The sequence below is a fragment of the Mirounga angustirostris genome, unplaced genomic scaffold (genome assembly GCF_029215605.1).
Source record: "Mirounga angustirostris isolate CCGP_5_RB_7025 unplaced genomic scaffold, mMirAng1.0.hap1 SCAF_3, whole genome shotgun sequence".
NCBI lineage: Eukaryota > Metazoa > Chordata > Mammalia > Carnivora > Phocidae > Mirounga > Mirounga angustirostris.
Genome location: NW_026991711.1, coordinates 63,012,988 through 63,032,029, shown reverse-complemented (window position 1 = coordinate 63,032,029; position 19,042 = coordinate 63,012,988). Strand labels below are relative to the sequence as shown.

The following is a 19,042-nucleotide window of genomic DNA, read 5'->3' as shown; positions in this document are numbered from 1 at the left end:
AACCTGGATTAATAGTTATGGCAATTAAGCATTAACTTACTTCTGAGATTTCTTGTAGCCATAGCAAAGAAAGAAATGTGCATAGTTAATTTTCATCTGATAAAATGAAATAGATGCATGGATCTTTATAGGTGAAATGAAACAATATACCTTCAACAACAATAAAAAAACACAAACTTTTTTAAATGTAATCAAGGAAGGTGTGAGGAAAGGATAGGGTCTTTAAGCCAGTAGATCAATAAATATTAAGTATTCTTATTTGGTGTATATACCACTGATTGGATGCACAGTCTTTGTCAGGGTTTGATAGAAATGACGGTGGTAATGTTCTGAATTTCTGCTGTCCAACATGGGCCATTGAGCACTTGAAATGTAGGTTGTGTGTCTAAGGAACTGAATTTTCAGCTTTATTTTTAATTAATTAAATTTAAATTGTTACATGTGGCTATTGGCTACTGTATTAGACAACATAGCAGGTGACTAGGTTTTCATAATAATGACCAACAATTTGTTTTTACTCCATTTCCTTGTTCATTTGTATGATTTGCTTTCTTTGTAGTGTGACCTTTTGGCAGTGTTTCTAATAATTCCACCTAACTCGAAGATTAAAAGTTATCATGCACATCGAAATACTAAATTGTTGAATCTTTTGTTAAATATTTTCCAAATGAAAGTGAAGTTAGTCTGTGAAGAACGAAGGAAAATGATTCTTACAAAGCTTTAAGTATTTATGTATGTGTGTACTTATTTATTTTACCAGTTCATCTCTAGGAACATCTCTGCTTTTCTGTCTTTTTTTTTCCTTAAGAGAAACCATTTTCACATGCAGCAGCTCATGTTTCAATGCAAACTTGTCTCATGTAGATTTTTTATGCGTCCCACAGAGGTATTCGCAGTATTGTTTCAGACATCCTAAAAATCAGGTTGGAAGGCAATAAAATGCAATCACAGCTTCATTACTGGTAATGTTGAATTATTACATCTTTACTAATGACTGCATTAGTTTCCATCTTTATTTGTATTTTAAATCTTAGATAATACAATTCTAAATAATTCTATTTCCATTTTTTGAACTTTATATAATGAAATATTTCAACAATTATCACCTTGTAGACAATGTCATCTTATTGATATCCCTGTATACTTACCCTCTGTCCTTTGATTATTTCGTGTCGTCTCCAACATCATATTATTTCTTTGACTAACTCAGCATGTTTTCCTTAATGTAATGATAAATTTTTTTAACATAATGTTACCTACTTTAACATTAGTAGTTCCTTAATACCATTAAATATTGTCCTTGTTCTGATTTTACCTCAGTATTCATGTATTTTTAAAATTTCTGGGGTTGAAATAAATTCCATTTTTTTTTTACTTGTTTCTTAAATTTAATCTGTAGTTTCTTCCTCTTCCTCTTCTTTTTCTTGCTTTCTGTGGCTCCAGCTCTGGGTCTTGCTTTCTCTTCCTTTATAATGTATTTGTTGAAGAAAGCAGTCATCAGTTCCAGTTTCCCAGAGTCTGGATTTTGTTGATTTCATCCTTGTGGATTCGTTCAACATGTTACTCTGTCTTCTGTAGTTCCTGTAAATCGGTAGTTAGTTCTAGAGGCTTTGTCAGATTAGGATTTGGTTATTTTGCTGGCAAGACTTCCCTAGGTGGTGGTATGTACCTTTGTCATGCCCAAATTAACACCTCTGATTCAAACTACTGTTCTGTGCTAGGGACTTGCATAGCCAATTGCTTCCTTGACATTTCCACTTTGACATGTAACCGTTATTTCAGACTTAATAGATCCAAAATAGATACTTGCTCCCTTTCTCCCACTCTCAAATGAGATACCACTATTTATTTATTGAGCTACTCTCCCATCAACCTGTAATACACTTACTCCAGATTTTTATTTGGCTCAATCTGTATATTCTTTCAGATTCTGCTCAAATACAACCTCTTTAAAGAGGTACATTCTGAATGTTTGTTCTAAATAAGCATCTACTATCATTCTCTATTCCCTTACACTGTTTATTTTCTTTATAGCTTTTGTAATTCTCTGATACTGCTCATTTAATTTTTCACTTGTGTATCAGCCTGTTTCCCTCACTAGAATATAAGCTTTAATACAAGGCTGGGATGATTTTGCTTTGTTCATTACCAAAGTGCCTGGCACATAGTAGGTGGTCAAATACTTGTCAAGTATTGACTGAATGAATGGTTCTGGTTACCTTGTAGTAATAGTTTAGTATATCATTAACTAACTTAAGCTTCTCAAGTGAAATGATCTTTTAGTTTATCTACTTGGATTTCATTTCAGGCATGTATGTAGGATTCTTCCACGAGCCTGCACTTGCCCTCATCTATTTTCTTGAGACCTATTTCCTCTCATATTTCCTTTTCGCTTGGCTTTATTCATTTGTCTCTGTTTCACCATCTTCCCCCGCCCCCAATTCTGCGTTTGTTTCCTTTTTCAGAATTAAGGGCTTCATTGGAATGTCCCAACTCATATGGTGACTTTAAGCATTGTCATCTTTATTGCTTATTTTTCTCTGCAAAGATATGACTTTTACGCCATCTCCCACTTCTTCCCCATCCAATTATATACAAGACTCTTTTGTCTTTTCCTAGGTATTGAAATACTGTATTTTAACACTGTTTGAATTTTCAAAGAAACTTAAAAAATATTCTGTATTCTATATTACATTTTATACAGATATCTCCAACCTGCTCTCCTATTGTTTCTCCCCATAAATCTACTTTTGAAAGTTATTTTCTCACAACTGCTGAATTTTATATATCCAACTGACATTCAGTGAAGCTGGGATGATATTTCATGTGAAAAAATAGGTGCTTTGAATCATGCCACCCGCCCCTCACCATCCCCAATATATCCAGGTCCTGATCTCTAGAACTTGTGACTGTTACCTTATATGCAAAAAACAAAGACAATGCAGATGTGACTACATTAAGGATTTTGAGATGTGGTTATCCTAGATTATATGGGTGGGCCCTAATATAATCATATGTTTCCTTGTAAGAGGGAGGCAGAGGGAGATTTGACATATAGAAGGGAAGTCAGTGTAACCATGAAGGCAGAGCTTGGAGTGATGCTGCCACAAGCCATGGAATGCCAGCAGCCACCAGAAGCTGGAAGAGGCAAGGAGTGGATTCCTCTCTAGCACTTCCAGAGGGGACATGGCCCTGCCTGGGTCATGATTTTGGCCTAGTGATACTAATTTTGGCCTTTAATATTGTGAAAGAATGTGAATTTCTGTTGTTTAGAACCACTAAGTTGGTGATAATTTGTTACAGCAGCTGCAGGAAACATACAGAAAATAGATCGTTAGTAAAAATTTGAATTTTAAAGGTGTTGCTAGTAAAGGCTCAGAAGGAAATGAGGCACATGTTTTTAGAAACTGGAGAAGAGGGGATATTTATTATATGGGAACAAGCAGAAGAATGGCTATAAATCTTAAAACAATGGAATATCTTTACATTGCTGAAAAAGAATAAGGTCAATCTAGAATTCTATGTCCAACAAATGTTTCTTTGAAAACTGAAGAAAAGTAAAGATATTTCAAGCAAACAAAAGCTGGAATATTCTTTGCCATCAAATCTATACTGTAAGAAATATTAAATGAAGATTGTTAGTCTGAAAGAAAATGATACCATTTGAAAACTTGGATCTACACAAAGGAATAAAAAGGGCCTGAATTGGGAAATTTGTGGGTAAATATAAAGGACATTTTTTTTCTTTTAGAAAAATTTCTTTTAAAGAAAAATCTTTAAAGCAAAACTAATAACATGCATTGATGAATTTATATAACATGTAGAAGTAAAAAGGTGATAAAAATATAAAGGATGAGATGAGGAAATGAAAACATACTATGTAAGAATATGAGAAATGATACAATATCATTTGAAAGTAGATTCTGACAACGTAAAAAGCAGTATTGTAACTTCTAGTGTAACCAAAAATGAAACAAACGTATATGTAATAGCCAATAAAAAAAGGTAACATGCTATACAAATAGTCAATTCTAAAAGAAGCCTGAAGAAGAGAGAAATGGAACAAAACAAATGGGACAAATAGCACCATGATTGCAGATTTAAGCCCTGTTATAATTAAATACTACATTAAATGTAAATGGCTTAAATACTCCAGTTAATATTCAGTGATTGTCAGACTGAATAAAAAATATACAAGAGATAAACTTTATATTTAAAGACAAGATAATTAAAAGTGAAAGGATGAAAAAAGATATTCCATTATAAACAGTAATTATAAGAAAGCTGAAGTAGCTCTATTACTGTCAAAGTAGCCTTCAGAATAAGATATATTACCAGAGATAAAGAAAGCTTATAATGATAAAAGGATCTGTTTTTGTCAGGATGAGCTAAAAGTGAAAATGTATATATGATTAATGGCAATATTTTGGAAATAGATTGACAATAAAACAGAAATAGACAAATCCACCATCAAAGTTGAAAAAAAAATTTTTTTTTAAGATTATTTATTTGCGAGAGAGAGAATGAGAGACAGAGAGCATGAGAGGGAGGAGGGTCAGGGGGAGAAGCAGACTCCCCGCCGAGCAGGGAGCCCGATGTGGGACTCGATCCCGGGACTCCAGGATCATGACCTGAGCCGAAGGCAGTCACTTAACCAACTGAGCCACCCAGGCGCCCCAAAGTTGAAAATTTTAAAACCCATCTCTCAGTAACTGATAGAACAACTAGACACACAAAAAAATAAAGATCTAGATGATCTGAATAACACTATCAAGTTTACCAAATGGATATTTATAGAACACTATGTACAACAACTGCAGGATACACATTCCTTTAAGTGCACAAGGAACAGACACTAAGATAGACCACATGCTAGGCCATAAACCAAGTCAATAAATTTAATCATTCTGGAATCATAACATATTTTCTCCTTATTAGAATTAAATTAGAAATAAAAAATAATATATCTGAAAAATCAAATATTTGAAAATGAAATACTACATTTGTAAATAACTTATGTCACAGAAAAAAATCACAGAAGGAATAAGAAGATACTAAGTAAAAATACAGGTCAAAATATATGAAATGTATTTAAAGCAGTGCTTAGAAATATACTTATAATTTTAAATATGTATGTGAGGAAAGAAGAAAATCTAAAATTAATCGTCTGTGATTCCATCTTAGAAAGAAATAGAAAAGCAAATTAAACCAAAGATTAGTGAAGAAAATAAATAAATGGAAATCAATCAAACAGAAAACAGACATTAATGAAATAAAAAGCTAGATTTTAGAAATGATCAATGAAATTTATAAACCTCTAGCTATACTGATCAAGAAAAAAACCCAAATTACCAATATCAGGACTGAAAATAGTTTTATTACCACAGATCCTATAGACATTAAAAGAGTAATAAAGAAATACAAAAAAGTTCATACCATAAAATTTGACCACTTAGATCAAGAGTTGGCAAACTTCTCCTGTGAAGGGCCAGACAATAAATATTTTAGGCTTTATGGGCCATGCGGTCTTTTCAAATACTCAACTCTAACACTGTAGCATGAAAACAGGCATGGACAATGTGTAAATGAATGGCTGTTGATGTGTTTAAACAAAACTTTATAAAAATTACACAATCATGGATGTGGATGAATCTGAAAAAGATCATGCTGAGCACAAAAAGCAAATAAAAATACATACTGTATGGTTTCATTTATCTGAAATGCTAGAAAAGGCAAAAGTAATCTATAGTGACAGAAAACAGATCAGTGTTTGTCTGAAGCTGCGACGGGTGTTGGTGATTAACTATGAATGGTATGAGGAAACTTTTCAAATAATGGAAAAACTCTATATCTGCATTTTGGTGGTGGTTTCATGGGTATTATATATTTGTCAAAATTCCTCAAACTGCACACTTAGAATGGATGTGTTGTAGTGAATGTAAATTAAACCTTGATAGATTTGATTTAAAAAACAAGACAAGATTAGAGAATGCAAACAGAAACAAAACAGAAGATGGGAAAATGGAGAATTAAAACAACAAAAAACAGACTTTCAGGTGGAGGAATGGTACATGAGAGAATACCTGTTCAATAACCTTGACCCACCAGTACATTTGGTGAGTGAGAGAAACTGATTAGGTGTAAGAGGAAGTTAAAAAGAATGTGAACAGCTGTTGGATAGCAGATGCCAGGAAACACAAAATGAGCGAATTCATTACCAACTGAAACCAGAGAGCAAGAATATTGAATGTCAGGTGTTCTCATTTCCTTTAGTTTCTTTAGGCATGATTTGCAGCCTAGAAAAAGCGAGTAGGCATTACTAAGGATTAGGGATTGTAGAGCACATTTGGCTAGTAAGTGCACAGTGTTAGGAAAAGCAATGTAAATAGGGCTACATAGTTTAAGGGGTAGGAGTGGTAAACCTTGGTTAGTGAAGAAGAGGTTGAGCATGTATGAAAGATAGGAAAGGTGAAAGGTAAGAATGATTTGGACTAAGAAAAATTACTTTCTATGATTAGTTGATACATAATGCAACATGAGCTTTCCAAAGTAGTATAATGGCAGGCAGCTAAGGCTTTTGAAAATATAAAACACTTCTATCAGGCAGACTTAGAAAAAGTCCCTCCTCTTTCTGTAGGGAATAATCTCAGTGGACATCAAGCTTATCAACTTGTAGCTTTGACAATAAAGTATTTCACATTCTCCTTAATTAATGTATGGCTCTCAGTGACATATTTTTTCAAGAGTTAACTCTATGCCCAGTCTCTCAATGTGTTGTGGGCCTTACAGTCTTTAATGCAAGGTATGCTCTAAGTTATAACTCCTAAAGGCAGAAGACAAGTTCACTGTAGACAGTGAATGGACTAAAATGTCTTTAGCCTCCCAGGGCCTTAATAGGGCTGATGGTGGATGATTTCTACCAAAGAAAAAGAGGACAAAGAGATTTCAGCTCATCGATAAAGCATCTCAAGAAATGGCTGGAGATTAAATTTAAAGTCAATCTTAAATTAATTTGAAAAATGCACACAAAGATTATTACCTGCACCAATTGGATATGTCAGACCTGTAAGTATCTATGTAGAAACAACAGCTTATAATTAATAATAATAATAATAATAAAAACCACTACTTTTCCTGGCTAGGAACATAGGAAAGGCAAGTTTGAAACAAAAGAGTTGTCAAAAGGGACATTTGATATGACATCAGCTATCAAGATCATGAGTATAATTTTTAATAGCTTTTGAAATTTTGATATTTTTGATATTAGCCCAGTGCTATGCACATAATAAATGCTCAATTAATACAATCACACCTGAATTCCAAGATCCCTCAGTGGTGGAGAATAGGAGAGCTGTAGGGCAGGATTTCTAGTATCAGAGCTGAGTCAAGAACAGCAATGGCATATCAAAGGAGAATCTCTCACAGTGGCTGGCGCAAACACAGGAAGGAAGAAGCATTCTTCCTCCAAAACCTAAGGAGCCACTTGTTAGGCCCAAAGGAGCCCTCTGTTGCCAAGTCAGAAACAAAGCCTTAAACAGATTAACATTTTTTCCCCTATGTGAATATACAAGGGTAAAAAAACCCTTAACCTTTCTCATTATGAGAAAATTGAAAATTGACAATAGCATGAGCTCTTCACCCGTATTCTCCTCTCCTCCATTAGTGGACCTCCAGAACCTGGAATGCCACCATCTAATACAGTGACTCATGGGATACAGTGGTGAAGTGTGGAATTGGAAATTCTTCCTAGACCTACTGTCCTACTGGGTGTGTCATCTGCCTCCCTCCAAGTCACTCCTCTGTACCTTTGGATCTCATAATGTCAATGCATGTTGAATAAATTTCTAGTCTATACACAGATATAAAGCAAGAAATGCCCCAAAGGGGGGCACCTGGGTGGTTCAGTTGGTTAAGTGTCTGACTCTTGGTTTCAGCTCAGGTCATGGTCTCAGGGTCATGGGATTGAGCCCTGCAACAGGCTCTACACTCAGCAGGGAGTCTGCGGGAGATTCCCTCTCACTTCTCCCTCTGCCTCTCCCCCTGCTCACGCACACAGGCACACTCTCTCTCGCTCTCTCCCTCTCTCAATCTCTTAAATAAATAAATAAATCTTTTAAAAAAAGAAAGAAAGAAAAGGAAATGCCCCAAAGGCACTTCTCCTAAATAGAAGAATCCTTTGGAAATGGATACCTCCGTATTTGGGGATACACTGAAGTAAACATTTTCATTTTAACAATGCACATCCACAGAATAGTCAAATTACCTCTGGGTAGGAATCAGCAACATGGTCTCAGAGAGTCCTTCACCTTAAAAGGAAAGAATTTGGAAAAGCCTCTAGTTGCAGTGTGATCTCAGGCAAGTCACTCAAGGTCTCCGGACCCATCTCCTTCTCTAAAATGTGATCATGACAGTGGTGCCTGCTTCATAAGATTGTCATGAGGATTCATTGAAATACTGCACTTGAAGAACTTGGAACAGTGTGTGGCACATAAAGACAGTCCAATAAATACTAGCTATAATTACTGTTATTGAAAGAAATTCAACAGATATAGCTATCAGGATAGTAGGAACTTTGTAGGACTCACAAACTTTGTAACTTCCTCGAATTCAAGTCAGTTGTAGGACCTTGAAAGAACCACAGGCCTCTTATTTGGAAGACCCCAACACACATCATTTTTTTTTTTTTAAAGATTTTATTTATTTGAGCAAGGGAGAGAGAGAACAAGCTGGGGGGAGGGGTAGAAGTAGAGGGAGACACAGACTCCCTGCTGAGCAGGGAGCCCGATGGGGGCTTGATCCCAGGACCCTAAGATCATGACCTGAGCCTAAGTAGACACTTAACCAACTGAGCCACCCAGGCACCCCAACACACATCATCTTAAGCAAAATAAATTGTAGTCATATTCTCAAATAAATGGAATTGTTATAACATTTTTGAAAATATGTGTAATCTTACTATTGACATCTTTTCTTATTTTGAACACTTTTTTTTTTAGGTCTGAAACATTTTTCAAATAATTGCTGCTATGTATTGAGTGCTTAATACCCACCAGATACTGTCCTAAGAGCATTACATGCCTTAACTTATTTAATCGTCACAATAACCACAAGATAGGTACCTCTATGGCCTCCATTTTACAGGTGAGAAAAACCAAGGCACAGAGATCTTAAGCAACTTCCCATGGTGGCATAGCTAGTAAGGAGCAGAGCTCACGTAACATCCCAACATGACATGACCAGTGATGAGTAGAACTTGAGCGATTGCCCAAGATGGCACAACTAGTAAGGACAGAGCTCAAGTTACTTGATGAAGAGGACAACTTTAGGAAGGGGTAGAGCTAAAGGAACTTGTCTAATATGGAAAACTGATAGCTAGCAGACCTCGTGTAACTTCCCAAGATGGCAAAGCTACTAAGGGACAGGGATTAAGTATCTTCCCCAGGCACATAGCCTTTGAGGGCTGGAAAATGCAGGTGGTCTAGCACCACCCTTCATACTTTCTACTGTAGTACCTGTCAGGCTTAATTGGTTTGAGGCTCTGTGCGGTGACTCCTGACAGATAAAATGGCCTTCTCCATTTTACATGCGTTTTCTCCCTCATTTCTTCAAAGTGGGTCATAAGATAAAAAGTCTCTTTTCTTGCCTTTGGGAGGCAAGGAAAGGGGAGCATTGAAAAGCCTGCCTCCCACTGCATAGCCAGTCTAAAATTAAGGAGCCTAAGGCTAGAATGTTGGCTTTTGAGAGGACTGGAAAGGCTGCTGAGACCTGAGGCTGGAGAGAAAAAAGAGGTGGGTTTAGAATTAGGACGAGGCAAGAGAGCCACTTGGCTTGGATATAAAATTTAAGGTTCACCAAAATACTCAGGAATTAAGATAAATAATATTTTAATAAAATATTTTTGAAAATTAAAAAAGGCAGAAAAAGAAGCCCATGAAGAAGAAAATATCAAACTTTTAAATAAAGACAGGATCTGACACAGACGGTATTAGGTGAAGCAATTGAGGCCAAGTCATGCAAGATGAGTGTTAGAAATACTGCATTTATATATTTCTTTATGTTGATTACTGCGCTTTTGGAAACCCCTTAAATTTTATGCCTGAGCTGAGTGCCTCACTCACCTCATCCTAATCCCGATTTTGGGAAGAAGGGTGGGGCTAGGGAACCAGTTGGAGCCTGAGGAATAATCCTGGGGTCACACATGAAAAAAAGAGGACACAAAGCCTCACTAAGAACATCCCATACCAAGTTCCTTTTCCTATGTTCTTTATTCCTGACAGCTACCTTTCAAGGCAGCTATTAGCATTATTACTTATGTAACAAAGCTGAATGCCAAAGTCATAAGGATAGAAAGGTTTCAAGATCTACCTGCCTCTAGAGCCTGGCTGTTCCCACTACTGGCCAGTATGTGCTTAATAAGCAGAATTTTTGACATTTTTTAAATCTTTTAGGTCACAAGCTCTACCACATGAAGACAGAAATCATAATGAGAAATTTCACTGACTTGACTCCTTTTGAAGCTGCCTGAAATCTTAAACCATAACTTTTCTCTCCTGGTACTCTTGAAAAAATTACAGTTCCTCCTCAGTCACTCATATATTACATCTAATAAGAAGCTTCAGACATAAGAGTGTTGATGGAACACACCCTTCTCATATTGGGGCACCGTTTTCTGGGCCACAGCATATTTGGAACAGAAACATTCAGTTAAGTGAATTCAGTGACAGTTTACACTTGTATTGTAAATCCAGCCCATTATTTATGGTAATCCAATTTTGGGTGAAGCAGAAAGAGAGTGGGCTTGGAGTCTGAAATGAAATCGACTGCCAGTATGTTACTTTGAATCATTTATTGAAATCTCTCTGGGGTTTAAGTTTCCTTTTGTATAAAATAATAGGTTTTTTTTTTTTTCATGAAAATAAGATTATACGAAATCCTGCCTTCCTTAAAGTCGACATGACCCAGTGATGAAGAACCTACATTGTGATTTCTACTTGCGCATCAGGAATCCAGGGTCAGTCAATACTTTTACCCATTGCCAAATATAATTAAAGCCTAGGGCTCTCCTTGATCTAAAAAATAATTAAGCCTATTAGAAAACAACTACACATAGGTCTGGCTCCATTGGTTACTTCATCATTTCCGTCTGCTGTAGCCACTTTTGGCATCTAACACAGCTTGGGCTCTCGTCCATAAAAAGACAGCTATTACAAATGCATTATTGTCATCTTGTTTGTACAAGTTCTGTTGTGAACAATAACCATTTATTATCTAAAAAAATTACCTTTTGGCTTCCATAAACTAATATTCTATGAATTCATACACTGAGCATAGTCTTTCAGGCAGAAATTAATCAAATACATTTTTTGTGCCCCATTAGATTTTGGGCATAACTCCACTGTGTTTAATCTTTGTATGCTCAATGGCAGGTACAATGCTTGGCTTGTAATAGGGTTCTCAAGAGACAATAGTTGATCCTTGATAGATATCACAAACAAACTTTTTGTTTGTTTCATCCTTGGATAAATAAATACTCTAAACACTAAGCTGTCCAGAGTCTGCTATACCCGTTAGCATATGACCCATGAATCAGAGCATCAGATGGAAAGGTAAAGATTAGGGACTAGAAGATCCTGGTGAATGATATCGTCAAGCTTTTCACTTATTGGAACTAATTTAGATCAAAGGCTAATTCTTGCCAGTTAGCTTCATTTTCTAATATTTGGGCATTTGATACTTTAGAAAGACCTTCTTTGAAGGAATTCATTCATTCAACAAATATATGTAGATTAGGTATTGTTTTGGGTACCAATGACTCAAAAATGTCTAAGATACGTCTCTGTCTTTAAGGATATCACAGCTAATGGATAGCAAGGGCATATAGGCAAAAAGTTAAATACAATGTAAATGAAATGATGGAAATATGTCCAAAAAAGAATATGGGCATAAATGGGAAGTGATTTGCTTTGATTTTCTGAGTCTAGAAATATTTAACAATGAAGCTTAAGAATAGTCTAAAAGATGAGTAGGACTTTTCTGGGTAGAAGAGGAGGAGAAAGACATTCCAGAACCAGGGAAAGCATCTGCAAATATATAGAGATACAAAATAGCATGAAAACCTCAGGAAGCTATAAATAGCTTGGTGTCATTGGAACAAAGGATTCTTGGGGAGGGTGGGTGATTGCACAGAGAATTAATTCAGGGACCAGGTTATAGGGAACACTCTGTACCAGGTGAGTTTTGACTTGATTCTATCTCAACAGTCCTGAGAGATACAGGGTACCACTTGGCTCATGTTCCCATTAGTATGAATGGCTCATCCAAAATGATTGATCTCCTTTTGCCCATGCAATTTTGGGTTGGCTTCTTCCTCTGAGAATTTCAAACTTGGCTGTGCATTAGAGTACTCTGGTGGTAGCTTTGAAAAAATACATATTTCTCGGGCCACTTGGGTGGCTCAGTTGGTTGAGCATCTGGCTCTTGATTTCAGCTTAGGTCATGATCTTAGGGTCCTGAGGTCAAGCCCCGCATCGGGCTCTGTGCTCAGTGCAGAGTTTGCTTGAGATTCTCTCTCTCCCTCTGCCCCTCCCCCTGCTCACATTCTCTCTCTCTCTTAAATAAATAAATAAATAAATAAATAAATAAATAAAATCTTTTTTAAAAACATATTTCTCCTTCTCTTTCATGCTATCCCTCAGATTAATTTAATGAATACAGCACAACAGTGATCTCTGAACCCTTGTGTAGGGACCATTGACATGGGAAGACATTGCAACAGAAGTATCATCAAGGTAAAATTTACTGTTTTGGGAAGGTCACAGTAGTTACCTTGGGGAGGATATTTGGGAAGGAAGATAAAGGGCACAGATGACCAATGGCAGGGATTCTCCAAGTCATTGAAGTAATAGAGGTCAGATATGAAGAGAATCTAAGGCAATCGGAGTTGGTTCACAACCTTAGAAGTCCCCAGTATAATCTGAAACTGGTCCCTGTACATGGAAGGCAAGGAGAGACCAAAGAAAGAGACCACTCCAAATTGGTACGTAGCAGTTTTAATAAGCAAGGGAAATGACATATGAGGCTTGTCTTGGGTGGCCGCAAAATGAGTAGATCTCTGTAACTGCCCCTTAATCTTAAAGAATGTATATAGAGGCCTTAAATGGGGTTCAGTCCTGTGTACAGCCCAGGTGGTCTCAATAACACAGTACTGTCTCAAGGCTGAATCCCTGCGGCAACTCCCTGGATGAGAATGGTGGGCAGAATGTACATTCCAAGGATGGGAGAGGAAGTGAGGAGCCTCCAATTGCCCAGGTTCAGCTCAAGGGTCCAGCAGGTGGCCATGTCCTCTTGATGACCTCCTCCAACAGTCTGGTATAAAGGAGGAAATAGAAATGAGTAATCATATGACCCTAGAGTCTGTGACACTGGGATTCCCTGGAACTAGATGAGGAGAGCGAGGGGCACTAAGGAGTTAAGAATGACTCCAGATTTCTGGCTTGGGGTTTTTGGAAAAGGAAACTAAAGAATCTCAACCGATTCTGAGGAAAAAGCAAAGAACTTAATTTGGGACATGGTTTGAAGTTGAGATGCTTGTGGTATATTTAATATTAGATTTCTTACGGGCAGTTGGATATCCCAGCCTGGAGCTCTGGAAAAAGGTCTGGGCTGAAATGGGGATTTGGGAGACATCTTTGCTTAGGCAAAAGTGGAAACTAAGCCAACAGGTGAGATCACTCAGAATGGAAAGAGTAATAGAAGACTGAGAATTAAAGTCTCAAGCCAACAAGTTTTAAGAGGAGAGTAAGAGAGAAGAGTTAGCTAAGGACACTGAGAAGAAGCAACCAGGAGAATAGGAGGAAATCCAGGGGAGAATAATGTGTCAGAAGTTATAGCAGCAGGGTGCCTGGCTGGCTCAGTTGGTTGGGCGACTGCCTTCGGCTCAGGTCATGATCCTGGAGTCCCGGGATCGAGTCCCGCATCGGGCTCCCTGCTCAGTGGGGAGTCTGCTTCTCCCTCTGACCCTCCCCCCTCTCATGCTCTCTCTATCTCATTCTCTCTCTCAAATAAATAAATAAAATCTTAAAAAAAAAAGAAGTTATAGCAGCAGAAGAATAGTTTTAAGAAGAGGATGTGGTCAGCACTTAAAACATGTTAGAGACAGGTCAAACAATGACATGACCATTGGGTTGAGCCCAGAGGAGGTTCTCAGTAACTGGTAACAGCAATTTCAGTTAAGCAATTAGGAAAAATTGGAACCAATTTGCTGTGGGTCAAGAAATCAATTGGAGGTGAAGAAGGAGAGATGAAGAGTATAATTTTTCAAGAAGCTTGCCTGAGAAGAGAAGGGGAGAAATAGAATGGTAGCTAACTAGGAAGGATCCAGGATTTAATGCATTTATGTGTCTGGTTTTAAGATTGGAGAGAACTGTAAATATTTGCAGAGGGGAGACTAGAATTTAACAATTGGAAAGAAGGGATAGTTGACACAGGAAGGGATGGGAGACCACAGAATGGGCAGTGGGGTTTGCCCTAGTTTTTCTTATGCTTTGAGCTCCTTCCACCAAACTGGGAAAGTAAGAGAGAGCATACCATAAAGGAAGGGGAAAGCATTCATTTCTCCCCTGCCTCCCTACCCATAACTTCCCACCTTATTCTCTACAATGAGCCTATACCCCTTGCACTACCTCAAGATTTTGAAGAAATGCACATTTATAGGCACAGAGATTTTGTGGCAGAAAAATGTTATAAATAAAAAGTATAGGGGTGCCTGGGTGGCTCAGTTGGTTAAGCATCTGCTTTTGGCTCAAGTCATGATCTCAGGGTCCTGGGATGGAACCCAGCATCAGGCTCCCTGCTCCGCGGGAAGCCTGCTTCTCCCTCTCCCTCTGCTCCTCCCCACCTACTCATGCTGTCTCTCTCAAATAAATAAACAAAAAATCTTAAAAAAAAATATATAGTGATGATTAGTATAAATCTCTCATTCACACCACACAAAACTGCATTGACTTGATCTCGAACACGGGGTAGAATTGAAGCTATTGTTAACTCAGTTATATTAAAGTGCATCCTTAGGATTTTTGTTGTATTACAGAATTGGCGATGCTCAGTTCCCAAGACATGATAGCTCTTCTTGTGATCCCTGTGAGTATTAAATTAGGTACTTCAGAAGGTTGGGGGGGACAGGGAGTCTATCCCTGTACTGTCAGTTTATTAGTCAAGTGGGGCTGAAAAGATTAATATTTGGTCCAATTCTTCATCTTTCTCTCATTTTTTAGTGAAGAGACAGATTACTATGGAAAAAACTGCGCTCTCACTGCGCTGAAGTTTTATTATATGTGCCTGGAGAGCCTGATGAGGCACTATGCATTTAGGGTTTCATAAACAATTAAATAACACCCTTCCTTAGTGTAAAATTATTCAGAAACACCTCTATTGGTGTCATTTTGGAGGTTGTAAAGGCAGTCACACAAAGCTTGGAAAACATAAATAGTGCATAAAAATAGAAACTGTGCATTACAGGAAGTCAAAATGTAACCTCAAAGGGAGTAACAGGAAAGGAGGGTATTTGGACCCAGCAGACCTAGATTGAGATTGTAACTGTGATATCTGCTAACTGTGTCCCTTAGCTCTGTAAACCTCCCCTGTTAAATGGTGCGATGCCCCTTTAGTTGGACAGGAATTTCTACAGAAACTATATTATGTTGGTTTTGCAGCCAGATCCTGAGCTGTCATCAGAAACACAGAATGAAAGAAAAATCTGTTTTTCTCAGATCTCCCAAACTGCCAGAATTAAGTTTATCACTTTATACCCTAAAGATTAGTACAGAGATAGACTTGGGGAAAAGTAACTTCTTATTGTCTATAAAAGTATTAGCCAGTGGGGCACCAACACCACCAGGCTGACGATACAAGAGAGCATCATGTTGGGGAGAGTTTTCTCGCCTTGAGCTGCTGTTTGAATACTTCAGTCTGTCTTTTTCTACAACCCTGTTGACTGAAGAGATGGACAGATTCCACAAGCAAAAGCCTGTATTGACCAGAAGGTGAGCTTATGCCTGAGAAATGGAATATTCAACTTTAAGACCAAAATACTACAGAGAGTGAACCAAAAGCTGAAACCCAGAGGGACTAAAATAGGCCCTTCTTAATACCCGCTTGACCATAAACTTGCATTGTTTTTTTACTTTAATATCTGCTATACTCTACTCATTTTTTTCATTCCTAATCTTGCTTATCTGCACTTTCCTTCTTTTTTGAAAAAAATCCATATTGCTGGACTTACCCATTTTTCTTTCCAAAGAACCTGAGTTTGCCTTTGTTGATTTTTTCTGTAATACCTTGATTTTCTCTTTTGCTCCTTATTCTTTCTTTCTGTTCTCTTTGGGTTTGTTCTGTTCTTTTTCTAACTTCTTAAGTGTATGCTTGGCTCATTATTTTAAATCCTTCTTCTCTTGCATAATGCTATGGTTTTTCCCACTAAATGCCACTTTTGTTGGGCCATTTAAGTTCTCATATGTAGGATCTTCATTATAATTCCATTCCAAGTACTTTCTTATTTCCATAATGATTCTTCTTTGAAGTCTGTTTTTAAGTTTACAATTACGGGGAATTTTATTCATCTTTGTGCTATTGATTTTGAACTTAATTGCATAATTGACAGAGAGAGCAGTATGTGTGATGTAGATGATCTGGAATATTGAGACTTGAATTGTAGCTAAGTAAAAGCTCCATTTATTCTTGAAAAGAAATGAGTAGTCTCTAACTATTGTCATTAGATAAAGGTTGCTATTTGTATTACCTGTAGGAGACATTTTTTTGATCTCCTTGAGCTCTTAATTGAGACAAATGAATTTGTTAATTTTCCTGGAAGCTTTATCAGTTTTTGCTTGATATTTTCTTATATTCTTTTTCGAATACCACGACAAAACCTCAGGGCCATTGAAGAGCATAAGACTTGGAGTAATTGATTTACATTCATTGGATGTATCATTAGGTGGATTTGATTAACTTGAATATCTTTGCCCTCTCTCACTTTTCCAGCCTCTTAAGTCTGAGATTTGCTTAAAGCCTTGTTACTTTTATGGTTCCATTAAAGTTTCAGTGCCCAGGGCAAAGTTTTATTAAAGGAGGAAGGAGCTGCTTCCAGGAAATTTCAAGCCACTTCGAATGTTGACGGTGTCTGCTTGTCTGACAGCTTCCTTTACATTTCCATTTAACGGGTGACTTCAGCACTGTCCACACACCTTCTGACACAGTCTATAGTAGTCAAAGAAAGAAAGAAAGAAAAGAAGAGAGAGAGAAAGAAAGAGAAGAAGAGAGAAAGAAAGAAAGAGAAAGAGAGAGAGAGAGAGAGAGAAAAGACCCTGCCAGCCCATGGTGAGTTGAATTTAATAAATTCTTCTAGTCATGATGTACTGGTCCTTTTGTTTTTCCCGTTTCACCTTCTTTCTTGATCCTCTTTATCACCATAATGGGGTCACTGGGTCACTGGTACCTGTTTTAGCAGTTAATATTTTGGAAATACTTTTAGCTTTAAAGAATTGCAAAAACAGTATAGAATTCCCATACACCTGTCACCCTTGTATTAGCATCTTCCCTAACCAAAGGATATTGATCAAAACAATGAAATAAACCTTGTTACAATACTATTGACTAAAGTTAGTAAAATAAAGTTGAACATTTCTCACCTTTCACCAGGTTTCCAATTAGTGTCTTTTTTCTATTCTAGGATCTAATGCAGGACCTCACACCACATGGACCTGACTCCCTCGTCTCCTCAATCTACGACAGTGCCCCATTCTTTCTTGTCTCTCATGACCTTGATACTTTCCAAGAGTAGTGCTCCATTATTTTGTAGAATGTCCCTCACCTTGGGTTTATTTGGTGTTTTTTCATGATTATGCTGAAGTCCGGCATCACTGGGCAGGATACCACAGAAGTGCTATGACTTCCCAAATGCAGCCTACCAGGGAGTACATGACATCAATACAGAGGCGTCACTCCCGATGTTGACGGCGATCACTTGGCTAAGATGATGTCTGCCAGGAATCGCCACTGTAAATTTACTATTTTCCCTTTGTAATTATTACATGTTTGGGGATAGACATCTGAAATTATGCAAATATCCTATTTGGACTTGAACTTTTGTGTCAGGCTACCCAAGACCTCGTCATCAGTGGGCATGAGACTGAAGCCCCTTAGGTCACTGAAACTTGCACCTTCCTCAAAACAGAGGTCTTCCTTATAGGCTTACCTCACAGGTTTGCAATTTCCTTTTCATTTGGCCCCACAGGGATTGTTCTGTCTTACAAGCTCAATGAATACACTTAAAAGAATGCTTGTTACATTTTATCTAGCATTTCATGGTGTTTTGTAATGGAAGACTGTTTTTTTAGGTTAATTGTGATAACATGTTGCTGAAAATGACTGTTGCTTCCACCCACCTGCGTACGTTGACATCTACATACATCTATATTCTGAAGGCCATCCTAGGATGCCTGTATTTTCTGAGTCCGAAGTAAAGACTCCCATTCTGAAAAAAAGGCTTTTCTTGATTTGTGATTTTTTTTTTGTATGTGAAGAGACCTACAATTGCGTAAAAATCAAATTATGTTCTGTTTAGTCAAACATTGAATCATATATTTTGGGAAGAATAAAACTACATAAAATTGAGACCAGCACAGAAAATCCCGGACATATGTTTTCTGCACCTACGGCTCATTAATCATGTTGCTCAGCTTCTCCCTTTCGGTTCAGGGCATATGATCTCCTACAACACAGTTGCATCTGTGGAACACTGAGCTCCGTTGTTTTTCTGTATTTGCTGCTGCTGCTGATATAAGGAAATAACTACTATTTCTAAACTATGGATAGATATACAGGGATACTTAACAAAACAGTTCTTCACATTTTTTGAGAAATTGGTTCTATCATCTTGCATTGCCATCTTATTACATTGCCCATGTCTGACTTCTTTGCTGATACATTTTCACCAGCATGTTTCTTTCTATAGTTTTTTTTTTTTTTAATTTTTTGACTGCTGCCA

At 37.3% G+C, this 19,042-nt stretch overlaps 1 protein-coding gene across 3 annotated transcripts in view; it reads left to right on the top strand.

Moving 5' to 3' along the window:
* NHLRC3 (NHL repeat containing 3) overlaps window positions 1-18,658 on the top strand; it is a 35,383-nt gene extending 16,725 nt beyond the window's left edge. Inside the window, exons 8-12 of one of the 3 annotated variants that reach the window (XR_010410024.1) lie at window positions 12,696-12,788; window positions 15,089-15,138; window positions 15,866-16,040; window positions 17,038-17,373; window positions 17,726-18,658. The gene's annotated coding sequence lies outside the window, so the exon portion shown is untranslated. The remainder of the gene's footprint in view (window positions 1-12,695; window positions 12,789-15,088; window positions 15,139-15,865; window positions 16,041-17,037; window positions 17,374-17,725) is intronic. The other 2 variants (XR_010410025.1, XR_010410023.1) reach the window with 2 other exon arrangements.
* Window positions 18,659-19,042: the final 384 nt, after the last annotated feature.